Source organism: Protopterus annectens, chromosome 4.part0, assembly GCF_019279795.1.
Source record: "Protopterus annectens isolate FY-2018-M chromosome 4.part0, PAN1.0, whole genome shotgun sequence".
Taxonomy (NCBI): domain Eukaryota; kingdom Metazoa; phylum Chordata; order Ceratodontiformes; family Protopteridae; genus Protopterus; species Protopterus annectens.
The window spans coordinates 295,986,592-295,999,631 of record NC_056733.1 but is presented as its reverse complement, the minus strand read 5'-3'; the positions used below and the strand labels follow the sequence as shown (position 1 = coordinate 295,999,631).

Genomic DNA, 13,040 nt, shown 5'->3' with positions numbered 1-13,040 from the left:
GAGAATGCGGGTCTTCCCCCTTTTCTGTTCTGATTAGCTGGGTAAGGGAAATATAGGGAGTGGATGTTCTCCATCCCATGTCACAAAAGGTATCTTTCTGCATTTCTGCTATTTTCACAGATTCTTTCTAAAAGTTCAGGGGGGGGATCAAAACTCCTTCTCCATTTCATCTTGGGATGAGTAAGATGCAGTTTCAGACTCTCAGGACTCTGGCAGTACAAACAATGTTTCAGTCCTGGGTGGGCATTATCCATGGCTAATGGAACAGTTGACCTAACCTTAGCATCCTGCTTCTGGTTTAAAACGGAACCCCTTGATTATACCAGAGTTGCTGGTTGAGATAATTTAAAGTTCAGGCTGCTAAGACTTCCACCCATCAGGTTTGTGGCTTCAGGTTCTCATTTTGGACAGCTGTGCCTTGTGCAACCCTGTTCATTTGGTCTGTAGCTGATTGTGATACGTTTCAGACAGACCTGTATAAATTTGGGTCTGAGCATGTTTCATATATTCCCATAGGTCATGAATTTGTGGAGGGTAGAATCGTGGTCCAGCACTAGATGGTCGAGCAGTTCCTTGGGCAAGTGCTGCATCTCTGTTTTCCTTTGTATAACTTCCCCCCCATCCATTAAATTTCAACTTTGCTGTTTATGGATTTGCCCCTTCATCATCTAAGCTTATCGTGTTGGTATTGCTGAGGATTGTTTTGTCAGAATACTCCAATATCCTAGACCTGGTCATTACCAACATGAGAGATAGATGCTCCTCACCAGTGGTCATCCCCTCATTGGTCAGGTCTGACCATAAGCAAATCACTCTTGACATCCACCCCCCCCCCCCCAGTAAGGAAACCTCCTTAAAAAACTTCTCCAAAGCCAACTTCATGCTACTGAAGTCAGAAGGGGCAAACTTCATGACACCAATGCAGATGGGATCTGAAAGTTCGACTGCAGAATCCTACACTAAGGCACTGTACGAGCACATCCACTCGTGCATGAATCATGCCATCCCAAATAGAACCAGGATGCTGTCCTCCAAAAAAAGGAAGCCAATCTGGTGGTCCCCTGCTGTAAAGAAACTATATAACAGAAGGAAGAAACTGTTGCATTAGAGAAAAATCCCAGGATGCAAAAAACTCCCTCACCAGCCTCCGTAAGAAGCTGAGATCCCTCATAAAATCCTCAAAAGCTAGTTACGACAATAAAATTGCCAAAGATTCCAAAGGCAACCACAAGGCATTCTATAGTTATGTCAAGAATCTAAATGGCAATGTTCAGATCTGCTCTGAGCTGCAACAGAATGGCATTAAATATACTGATCCCAAGGATATTGCCAATATCCTGGCAGATCGATTTAGTGCCAACTTCACCCCCTAAAGGGCCCATCTCAATACCAAAAGATTGCCAAATGCTAGTAATCACGGCCACACAGGTAGAAACCGCACTCTCCAAAGCTAAGAATACAGCATCCATGGGACCAGATGACATCCTAGGATGTGTACTACATGAACTACAAAATGAACTGGCACCTCACCTAAGTGTCATGTTTAATCATAGCCTCACCTCAGGCTTTGTGCCCACTGAGTGGCGCACAGCTACAGTTATCCCACTCCACAAGGGGGGATCCACCTTGGATCCCCAAGGGCATGGAAAGCATTGTCATGGAACTTATAAACAAAGATTTTGGCAACCTTCAAACACTGGAACCCCCACCCAGTTTGGGTTTGTGAAGGGCCGATCTTGTCTCCTGAACCTGATTGACTTCTTCGAATCAGTCTCCAGAGCTATGGACGAGAGTAAGGTGGTCCATACAGCCTATCTGGACCTTGCCAAGGCCTTCAACACCATTCCCCCACTCTGGAATCATAGATAAACTTACTAAAGCTGGGCATAAATCCCTACATCACTCGATGGGCTGCCAACTGGCTTACTGACAGAACCCAGACTTTAAAAATAGCCGACTCCAAATTCAGCTGCAGACAAATGGAGTACCTCAGGGTTCAGTCCTGGAACCACTCTTGTTTGACATCTACTTCTCTGAAGTACAGGCCAACACTAGAGGACTCTGGCTAACAAAGTTCGCAGATGACTGCAAACTGGGAGCCATTATTGAATCCCCAAATGATGAGGATATTCTGCAAAAGGGCCTTACAGAAACAGATGCCTTGTGCCAGAGCCATGGGCTCAAGCTTAATGCCAAGAATTGTGTAGTTATCCCCTTTGGGAAAAAACATGTACCCATGAATTACCACAAAGGTGGCAGTACCCTAAACATCGAAAATGTGATGAGAGACTTAGGGACACAGGTGGACAATTGTCTCACCTTCGATAACCACATTGCCACAACAGTCAGGAAATCCTTCTATGTGGCAGATCTCATCACTAAGGGCTTTTCATCCAGAAAAAAGGAGGCCATTGTCCCACTATACTTATCCCTCATTAGAGCCATTATAGAATATAATGCCCCATTTGGTATGTACCTCACAAGACGTGCAACAGCTGGAAAGGCCACAGAAATACCTCACTAAAAGAATCACAGGCCTAAAGCAAATGCCATATGCTGACAGTTTAAAAAAAAACTCCAGCTATACTCTGTGACATATCGTCTGCTCAGAGGCGATCTCTGCTTAACATACAAGGCCATGTCAAACCCTGAGCTGTTGGACATGCTCCACTTAAAGAAATCCCAATCCCTGAGAGCCACACGCTCCAGGGATCTAAACCTGGTCATCACAATGAATAAAACATGCTGGAGCAATAGGTTCCTGACCCAGAGACTCCCCATACTCTGGAATAGACTGCCCATACATTTCAAGCAGTGCGCCTCCTTGGCCGTCTTCAAAAGGAACCTTGATGATTGGATGGGAGACAGGAAATTCACCCCGGGGATCATGTCAGTCGCCTTGCTAGACAGGGGTCCAGGGAAGTAAATATTGTGGGAAGAATTATCCAGGGAATTTTTATGGCTAGGCTTGTATAGGCCCTAGGGCCAATAGCCTAGTACCAACCTATGAATCTGGTGGCTGTTATCAAGAACCTATGTACAAAGGTACTTCAATGTAAGGAATTTGTTTTTTTCAGAAGAATCCGGTACTTCTCTGGTGGAACACACACTTCCTTTTGAAGGTGGTTTCAGAACTGTCCCTTTACTAGTATATTCTCAGAATTTTTTTTCACAAACGCAGAAGCCGAGGGAGAGTGGCCCTTTCACTTTGAAGTGATTTGTGAAATTTCACAAAGTCCGGATCAGCTGTTCTTTGCACTAGGGAGAGAAGGGCCCACACTTGCCAAGAAGGCACTTTATAAATGGGTTGCCAATTGCATTATTTTGTCATCTAGTGGCAGCTCGCACACTTGCTAATCCTGTCATCAGACCAACATAGCATTATGGGAGTTGGCTACCTCTAGTATTTTTATTAATACCAGTTGACAACAGGAGATGAACAAATCCGACATCCAGCTACGGACTCATGATCTGATGCTTTTCCTTTTCAGTTTGACCTTGGCCTTTCTCACCTATTAATTAATTAATTTCCCTCCTGGCCCATATATAAGCTTTTTTTCCTTCCTTTTTCTATTTCTTTTCATCATTTGAATCTTCTTCTTTTGGCTTTTCCCGGTTAAGGGTCGCCACAGCGGATCACCTGTCCGCTCAGGATTGGCAGTGAAGTTTTTACTGTGTCGAGTTGCCAGTCCGGCACCCAACCTTCCACAGAAGGCACACGCACGCACTCACAAGTAGGGCCAATTTAGAGTGTCCAATCCACCTACAGCATGTCTTTGGGATGTGGGAGGAAACCGGACCACCCGGAGGAAACCCACGCAATCACAGGGAGGACATACAGACTCACAGAAAGCACCCCAGCCGAGAATTGAACTGGAGAACCTCTCGCTGTAAGGTGGCAACATTAACCACTGCACCACCGTGGCCGCCCTGTTTTTCATCATTTGAATTAATTTCTGATACTGCCATAACTTTCTGATTCTGCCATAGCACTGTCTTGACCTCCCTTACTAGCCAGTTTAGTTTCCTCTTGACCTTTTCCTTGGGTGTTTCCACTCCACTTATCCCCCACTGCCCTAGTGTCTTCTGCATTTCCAGTAGCAACTAACCGCTTTTAGTCCTCTGTTTAAGGTGAACCATACTGTTTCATGATCCTTGTTGGCCAGCTGAGGTCTTGGCTCCCCATGAGAACTTCAGCCTGTTGAAGACTAAGGTTGCCTGGTGCTTTGCTACATTGACTGAACCAGTTAGGCTGCAGTTAGATGCTAGTGATGAGAGCTTATTTTACATTTTGGCAGTATTAACCAGTTCAACATATCTGCATGTATTTGTAGTCTCATTGGTGCTTTTACATGTGTTGGGTGATCGCAAAAGTAAATTGCTCTGAAGTAAAAAAAAAAAAAAAAAAAAAAAAAAAAAGTTAGAGGGGGATGTCCAAATTAAGCAATGAGCCATATAGAACTGCATAAATAGGCCCACATTAGATCTGTCATTTAAGCATTAAATTCTCTTGAGGCGGTTACATATTGTGAAGTCTGCCAGCCTAGCTAGATAGAATTTTGTAGATAATTTGTAGATAATTTTGTCATTTGTATCTATTAATATAAGCCAATGGCTTGTTCTCTTAAATGGAAGAAAATTGTGTTAAATGTTGAACATCAAAAATGTAACAATAGTGCACTCTGCTGGAAGAAAGCTGGTAAGTCAAGCCTTGTATGACTGATCTCAAACTCGAAGCCGTGATGTTTGGACCGGCAGATTCTTTGTTGTTTTGAGACCAGAGTTAATTGCTAGATTTTACATATATAATGTTTTTAATTGCTGTGGTTTCCTGACCAGGTGCAAGATCAAAGCTATGTTAAACTGTTGGCCTGGAAACCAGAGAAGTGTCAAAAATTATGTAATGTGAAGCAGTACTGTGTTATTAGTTTAAGGACAGAAAGAAAGGGGCATTTTTGGATTTTGGCAAAAGCTGACAGCAACTCACCAGTACTTGCTTTTGCTCTGTATGTAAGTTTTTTAGAACTGTGATTGCTCTTAGGAAAATATAGAAAATACTAAGTTTAGTCTAGCTGTTTTCTATATTTGTCAGAACTATTCAACAGTATTTAAACATTTTCTTGTGATGTCTGAACTCTTGACTAGCACTATGTAGTACGAAGTATTGTCTTGTGTTTTCATTATTTATTATTAAATATTTTTAAACCTTTCAACTGTGGTTGTTTTGTGTAGAGATAATTTAAGCTCTAGAGTACATTGGATGTATATAGTACAGTGATACTGTACAAAGCCACTCCAATAGTCTTGCTGGTCGGTCACACTTTCTATTTGGATAATATTGCACAGTAAAATTGGGCACCATTTGGTAAGGGCCTTATTAGTAGCTTATATTAGTGGTTGGTGGCAGCTGGTACTACCTTATAGACTGGCAGGAAGGAGCATAGCTGGAGACCCTGTGCCAGCCTTCCCCAGGAGTGTCTGCATGTTTGTATATAACTCGTATCTTAAGAGTGTGTGTGTCAGTTACTTGGCCAGGGACACAAAGCACTGTTTGGACAGAGAGGATACTGGAGGTTTTATCTTGACCACTAGGCTGGGACCTGTACCCTACAGATGTGCCAGTGGGGAGTTTTATTGGGGATCTGGAGAAAAAGGGAAAAACCAACCTCTGACTGTGATCTCTGTGTGCTCTTAAGGGAAGTTGTACTTTACTGTGTGTATATTTGTTGTCCTTCCCAGTGTGGATGCCCCCTCAATGGTGCTAGTGGTGAGGATTGAGGCTCCTTGATTACTGGGCCAGTGCACGGGCATCGCATATTAATTGGTGGCAGTGGTGGTATATCCACACCACATATTAATTGGTTGGCAATTGACTTGTAGTGGTGTGGATAGGGAATTCCTGTAGCTTGTGTACAGTGATCACTGAAAGTGTTTTTGTACTCTAAATCAGCCATGCAGTGAATATTCAGAGTTCAAATCACAATTGTTTTATTTTTTTTGTTAGCTTAGTCAGGGAGAGCAGGAAAGCATGTCAGCAGGGAGTATGGCAAGCTGACAAGGAGCCAGTTGGCTGAGATGTGCCAGGCTAAGGGAGTGGTGCATGGAAACCTGACTAAGACAGACATGATTGCATCTTTGGTCACAGCTGCATCAGAAAACAGCATTCAGGAGGATGATCAGACTGGCCTTGGAGTTGTACAACACTCAGAGAATGGACAGCTCAACCTTTCTGCAGAGGACTTAAAAATCCATCTGGAGCTAAAGAGACTTGAGTTGCAAGCCAGCCGTTTGGAAACAGATGAAGCAGAGAGACTGAGACATCTGCTGGCTGAGGAGAATGAGAATCTGCTATGCCTGGAAGCTGAGGAGAAGGAGAGGCAGAGGCAGCACGAAAAGGAGATGTTGACTCTCTGCCAGACTCATGGAGGTAATGAGGAAGGGAGTAACCAGAAGCACAAAAGGTCAGTAAATTTCTTCTGCAGTTTACAGAGGGGGTTTGATAGTTTCATTTGTGTGTTTGAGAGGTTATATAAATGGTATGATGTTGACCAAAGGCTCTGGATACGGTTCCTGACCTCCTTACTCAATGGTAAAGCTGTAACTGTGTTGTCTAAACTTTCTGATCACGAACATTTTGATTATACTGCTCTTAAGAATGGTCTGTTAGAAATTTTTAAGCTAACACATGAAACTTCTAGGAAAAAGTTTTGTGAGCATAGATGCAAGGCAGATGAAAGTCGGTGTGAATATGTTGCCAAACTAAGCACTTATTTTCATAGGTGGGTGAGTGAGTGTCAAGTCACCACTTTTGAAGGTCTGGCAGACCTTTTGGTGAGAGAACAAGCCCTTAGCACTTTGAGGACATGAAGATCTGGTTAGCTGATAGACAATGTGCTACTTCAGATGAGTTGGGGAAGAAGGGGGACCTATACCTAGCAAGCAGGGCATCCCTGCACAGGAAAGGGACCCCCAGTACTGCTCATGGGTCTAAAGGAACCCATGGTGGGCAGCCCAGACTGCCCCAACAGAATCTGCCAGTAGCAGGGGAAGCCCACTAGTACAGGTACACGTCCAGGACCTAGGGTTAAATATTTTGAATGCAACAGTGGGGCCATGTGGCATATAGATGTCCATGGAGGCAAGGTGGGGAACAAAAGGTGAGGGAGCCAGTAAGTGGGGAAAGATGAAATGCCAATAGTAGGTTGTCTTGAGACAACAAGGATACCAAACTACCACAAGAGGTTCATAAGTAAGTACTAGGCTATCTGCCTGAGGGCATCTATAAGCCTAGCCAGAATGTGTGTTGGCTTTCACCACCCCCCTTAGATTAGTTCCCTGTGCCTCTGTCTAGCAGAGCCATTAGTTCCCTGTGTCTCTGTCCAGCAGAGCCACTACAGTGATCCCCGGGGTAAATTTTCTGTTTCCCATCCACTCGTCAAGGTTTCTCTTGAAGAGTGTTAGTGAGGGGGCTCTGTCTAATGTAGATTGGAATCCTGTTCCAAAGCATGGGAAGTCTCTGGGACAGGAATATATCCCTCCAGCACGTCCTATTTATCATTGTGGTGAGGTTTAGATCCCTAGTGCGTGTGGCTCTCAAGGATTTTTTTTTTTAGGTGGAGCATGTCAATCAACTTTGGGTTGGTATGTCAGGCAGAGATCACCTCTGAGTAAGCGGTATGCAACCGAGTATAGCTGGAGGTTCTTCAGTCGGGCTGCATAGGGCGTCTGAGGCCAGTAATCCTCTTGGTGAGGTACTTCTGTGGTCTTTCCAGCTGGAGGTTGTATCCTATTGTAGTTAATGGCAGAGGCCATTGCTAAGAGAGACACAGCCTCTGGCATAACCATTGTAAAGCCAGCAGTGGTTACAGATGAGCACTGCTTGTCTGGGCAGTCTACTCCAGTCAGAGCTTTAGGAGGTCCCCATTCCAAATACCTTTAGCTAGGGTACACCTTGACTGGAAGGGTGGAGAAGGGAACCAGAAAGTAGGCGTGTTTGAGGATATCCCTGCAGATGTCCTGATAAGGAATTATTTTGATAATGTAGTACCATGTGCTCATGCAGTTACAGTCAGGGTTGGAGACAAGCATGTGGGTCTGGTAACCTGGGGGAGCCCCAGTCAAACCGCATACTTGCAGCCAGGACTGGTGAGGTGGTTATTTCAGTGAGGGAGCTACTGTGTAGCAGTGAAAGTGGAGGTGAGCCACAGCTGCTTGTGGCTACTAATGTTCCCTTGGACAGAGTGAATGCAAAGGTAGAAGTGAGTAGAAGTACCCAGGCTGACAGTGAGGCACCACTGTCAGAGGATGCCAGACTTCCTGTAAAAGGGGAGCTGGGAAGTGTTACAAAGAGAGAGAGTTGAGACAGGCTCAGCTATTAGACCGTACATTACAAGGCCTGAGGCAGGTAGCTAGTGAGGCACCTGATTTTCAAGGGAAGGGGGAATTTGTATACTGGGACAAAGGGTTACTGTATAGAGAGTGACCTCTGAGGGAGAGCTAGAAGGTGAGAGGATACAGCAGTTGGTAGTACCTAGCGCCTACCATCTGGCATTTCTAGCCATAGCCCATGATATTCCCTTTGCAAGTCATATGGGCATAAAACGTACAAAGAGGCGTATTGTGCAAAATTTCTGTTGGCCTGGAATTTCCAGAGATGTAACAGGATCCTGCAGGGCCTGTGAGCTGTGCCAAAAGGTAGGCAAGGCAGGAGACAATGTGAGAGCTCCTTCGATGCCTTTGCCTGTGATTGAGGAGCCATTTCAGAGGGTAGCTATGGATATTGTGGGGTCTCGGTTCCACGGGGAAAAAGTATATCCTAGCGGTAGTAGATTATACTATAAGATACCCTGAGGCAGTGGCTTTGCCCTCCATTGAGGCAGAAAAGGTGCCAAATGCTTTGCTAAAGATTTTCGGCAGGGTAGATTTCCCAAAAGAAATACTGACTGACAGAGGGGCAAATTTCATGTCAGACCTGCTGGCTTGCCTTTGGAATTACTGTGGAGTGAAGCACCTGAAGGCCACCCCCTACCATCCCCAGACTACTGGTCTTGTTGAGAGATTAAACTCTACAATCAAGTCCATGCTACAGGCATTTGCAGACCAGTTTAAGAGGGAGTGGGACAAATATTTGCCCCACCTGTTTGCTTACGGCTGGGTTCCCCAGGAATCCACAGTATTTTCACCATTTGAGTTGCTGTATGGGCATAGGGTGAGGGAACCTCTAGATTTTATTCGTGATGAGTGGGAGGGTGAGTGAATCTCACAAGGAGTCTGTTGTGGCATATGTCCTAAACCTCAGGACAAGGCTCAGGGAACTCATGGGCTTAGCCCAGGAGAACCTGGCAGAAGCACAACAACAGAAAAAAGGTATGGTATGACAAGAATGCTCGAGCTAGAGAGTATTATGCTGTAGGGCAGCAGATAATGGTCCTCATTCCTGTCAGACACAACAAGCTGCAAGCGGCTTGGGAGGGATCCTACAAAGTGGTAAGAAAGGTAAGTGATGTTAACTACATGGTGGAACTGCTAGGCAGGAGGCATGGGCACGAATTGTACCATGTTAACATGATAAAACCTTACCGTGATAGAAGCCCCTGTGCTGAGTATTTGCAGTGGATTGCAGGGAGTGTCTGAGGGAGATCTGGTGACTGATCTCAGTGAGGCTCGGGCTGACACCTCAGTGGAAGGGGTAGCAGTGTCCCAGCAGCTATCTCCTACGTATGTTTGAGAAATCCGAGCATTGTTACAAGAGTTTGGGGACGTGTTCATTGGAAAACCAAGGTGCACCCACCTGGTGCAGCACCAGGTGGATACAAGACCCCAAAGGCCTCTTAGGCAGGCCCCTTATAGGGTGCCTGAGAGAGTCAAACAGACTCTGAGGGAGGAGATACAGGAGATATTGGATCTAGGGGTAATTTAAGTCCAGTAGTCCCTGGGCCTCCCTAGTGGTGCTAGTGCCAAAGAAGGATGGCAGCACCAGGTTCTGTGTGGACTACAGGAAATTAGAGTAAGACGCTTACCCCATTCCTAGGAGAGATGAGGCACTAGAGCAGCTGGGTGGGGCTAAGTATCTTACCACCATTGATCTTACCAAGTGTTACTGGCAGGTGCCCTTGACTTCCAGTGCTAGAGAGAGGTCAGCCTTTGTGACTCCTTTTGGCTTGTATGAGTTCACGAAGAAAAATCACCCATCAACTTTCCAGAGGCTGGTAGATCATATCCTAGTAGGAGGGTTTGCCCTTGCTTACCTAGATGATATTGCCATCTGCAGCCATTCCTGGTAAGAGCACCCTCAACATTTTAGGGAGGTGTTCGGCAGACTATAGAGGGTAAGGTAGATCATGAAGCCCAGCAAATGTCAGGTGGATATGGCAGAGGTCTCCTGCCTGGGACATAGAGTGGGGAGTGGTAAGATTAGGCCAGAACCTGCCAAAGTGGAAGCCATTCAGGCATGGCCTGCACCTGTTACCAAAAAGCAGGTGAGGGCATTCTTAGGGACAGCAGGATACTACAGAAATTTTGTCCCCAGTTATAGTACCATAGCTGCTCTCCTCACAGATCTGACAAGGAAAACATGCCAGATAGTGTGGACCCCAGTATGTGAGCAGGCATTCCAGAAGCTTAAAAAAGCTTTGGGGGGACCCCCTGTGTTAGCCAGTCCAGATTACAGCAAAGAATTTGTTATGCAGGTGGATACTTCGAACCACGGGGTGGGGGCTGTACTTAGCCAGATTTCTTCAGAAGGAGAAGAGCACCCAGTGGCTTATCTTAGTCGTAGGCTTCAACCCAGGGAGGAATGTTATGCAGCTGTAGAAAAGGAATGTGTAGCCATATTGTGCGCACTGCAGAAACGTCAGCCTGGTCTGTATGGAAGAAAATTCACTGTAGTTGTAGATCACAATCCCCTAAAATGGTTGCACCAAACCAGCTAGCAAAATGCCAAGTTGCTTAGGTGGAGCCTAGGGTTGCAAGCATGTGATACATCAGTGTAGCACTACAGTGGAGTTAGCAATGCCAACACAGATGGGCTGTCAAGACAGGGAATGGAGTAAGGTATACCCAGATAAACTTAACCCTCTCAAGCAACGTTTCTCAAGGGTCACTTGAAAACCTAGCTTGAGCTCTCCTGGGGATATGTGAAGGCTGCCAGCCTAGCTAGATAGAATTTTGTAGGTATTTCTGTCATTTGTAAATATTGATGTAAGCCACAGATTTGTTCTCTTAAATGGAAGAAAATTGTGTTAAATGCTGAACGTTAAAAATGTAACAGTGCACTCTGCTGGAAGAAAGCTGATAAGTCAAGCCTTGTATGACAGTGTGATCTCAAACTCGGAGCCGTAATGTCTGGACCAGTAGATTCTTTCTATTGTGTTGAGATCAGAGTTACTTGCTAGATTTTACATATATAATGTCTTTAATTGCTGTGGTTTCCTGACCAGGTGCAAGATCAAAGCTGTGTTAAACTCTGAGTTTCTGTTAGCCTGGGAAACCAGAGAAGTGTCAAGAATGATGTAATGTGAAGCAGTACTGTGTTATCAGTTTAAGGACAGAAAGGAAAGGGTATTTTTGGATTTTGTCTAAAGCTGACAACAACTCAGCAGTACTCTGCTTTTACTCTATATGTAAGTTTATTTAGAACTGTGATTGCTCTTGGGAAAAGATGGAACATAAGTGTACATTTTCCTGTGATGTCTGAACTCTTGACTAGCACTGTGCAGTAAGAAGTATTGTCTTGTGTTTTTATTATTTATTATTAAATATTTTTAAACCTTTCAATTGTGGCTGTTTAGAACTTAAATTATCGCTACACAAGAGTCCATTGCATGTATATAGTGATACTGTACAAAGTCACTCCAATAGTCTTGCTGTTCAGTCACACTTACTATTAAGATAATAATGTTGCACAGTAAAATTGGGCACCCTCTGCTAAGGGCCTTATTAGCTGATATTAGTGGATGGTGGCAGCTGGTACTACCTGACAGACTGGCAGGGAAGGGGCATAGCTGGAGAACCTGTGCCAGCCTTCCCCAAAAGTGTGTGTGTTTGTATAAAATTCATATCTTAGAGAGTGTGTGTCCATAGCGACAAGAAGCACTGGTTGGACAGAGTGTGCTGGAGGTTTTAGCTTGACCACTAGGCTGAGTCCTATACCCTATAGCTGTGCCAGTGGGGAGTCTTATTGGGGATCTGGAGAAACCAGCCCCAGACTGACTGATCTGTGTGTGCTCTTAAGGGAAATTGTACTTTACTGTGTATATTTGTTGTCCTTCCCAATGTGGATGCCCCTCACTGGTGTTAGTGGTGAGGATTGAGACTCCTTGATTACTGGGCCAGTTCACAGGCGTCACACATGTTTTCCATGGCCTTTAAGAAGTGCAAGACCAGGCTGAGTGATGATTCATCACTGTGACAAAGCAGAAATTCTCTGAGGCTCCAAGAGATGATTCATCACTGTGACAAAGAAATTCTCTGAGGCTCCAAGAGCAGAATAAGTTGTTTCTTACATTTATTTCATTGAATTGCACTTAACACTTGTAGTTGTGTTATACAGCTAATCTACAACATGTTGCACCGTTTTAAAACTTTTCTTTACTGTTTCACTACATTTTGTACTGTTTTAACTGTATTTTTATTGCTAGTGTTTCATTACTGTAATTTCATTTTTATTACTGAGAGTTGTATTTTCTGTTTGTGAGTGCTCTGTCTGTGCTTTTCTGTTCATTTTTCGGAGCTTTCTGTGTTCTAGTCAGCATAGTCTGGATAGAGGCCTGCTGTTATCCAAGACTGGTTGTTTTGCTTGTTGAGTTTCCTGTGTTTTTGGCAGCCATCTTCTGCTGGTAGTGTTTTCTCTTCGCTGTTAGTGAGAGTAACAGGATTGCCTGTACTTCTCTAATAAAAGTGATTGGTTGAAAGAGCAGGGGGGCTATCAGGATTGGGTATTAATTTGAGCTTCTAGATTCTTCCATCTTGTGGTATTGAAAGAGAAGGGAGATTGGGTAGTAATTCGAGCTTCTAGATTCTTCACCTTTTCTGGTATTTAA

General features: G+C 44.5%; 1 long non-coding RNA gene across 1 annotated transcript in view; it reads left to right on the top strand.

Annotated features, from left to right (window-relative positions):
- LOC122799315 overlaps window positions 1-13,040 on the top strand; it is a 233,869-nt gene that overhangs the window by 8,844 nt on the left and 211,985 nt on the right. The gene's annotated exons all lie outside the window — the stretch shown is intronic.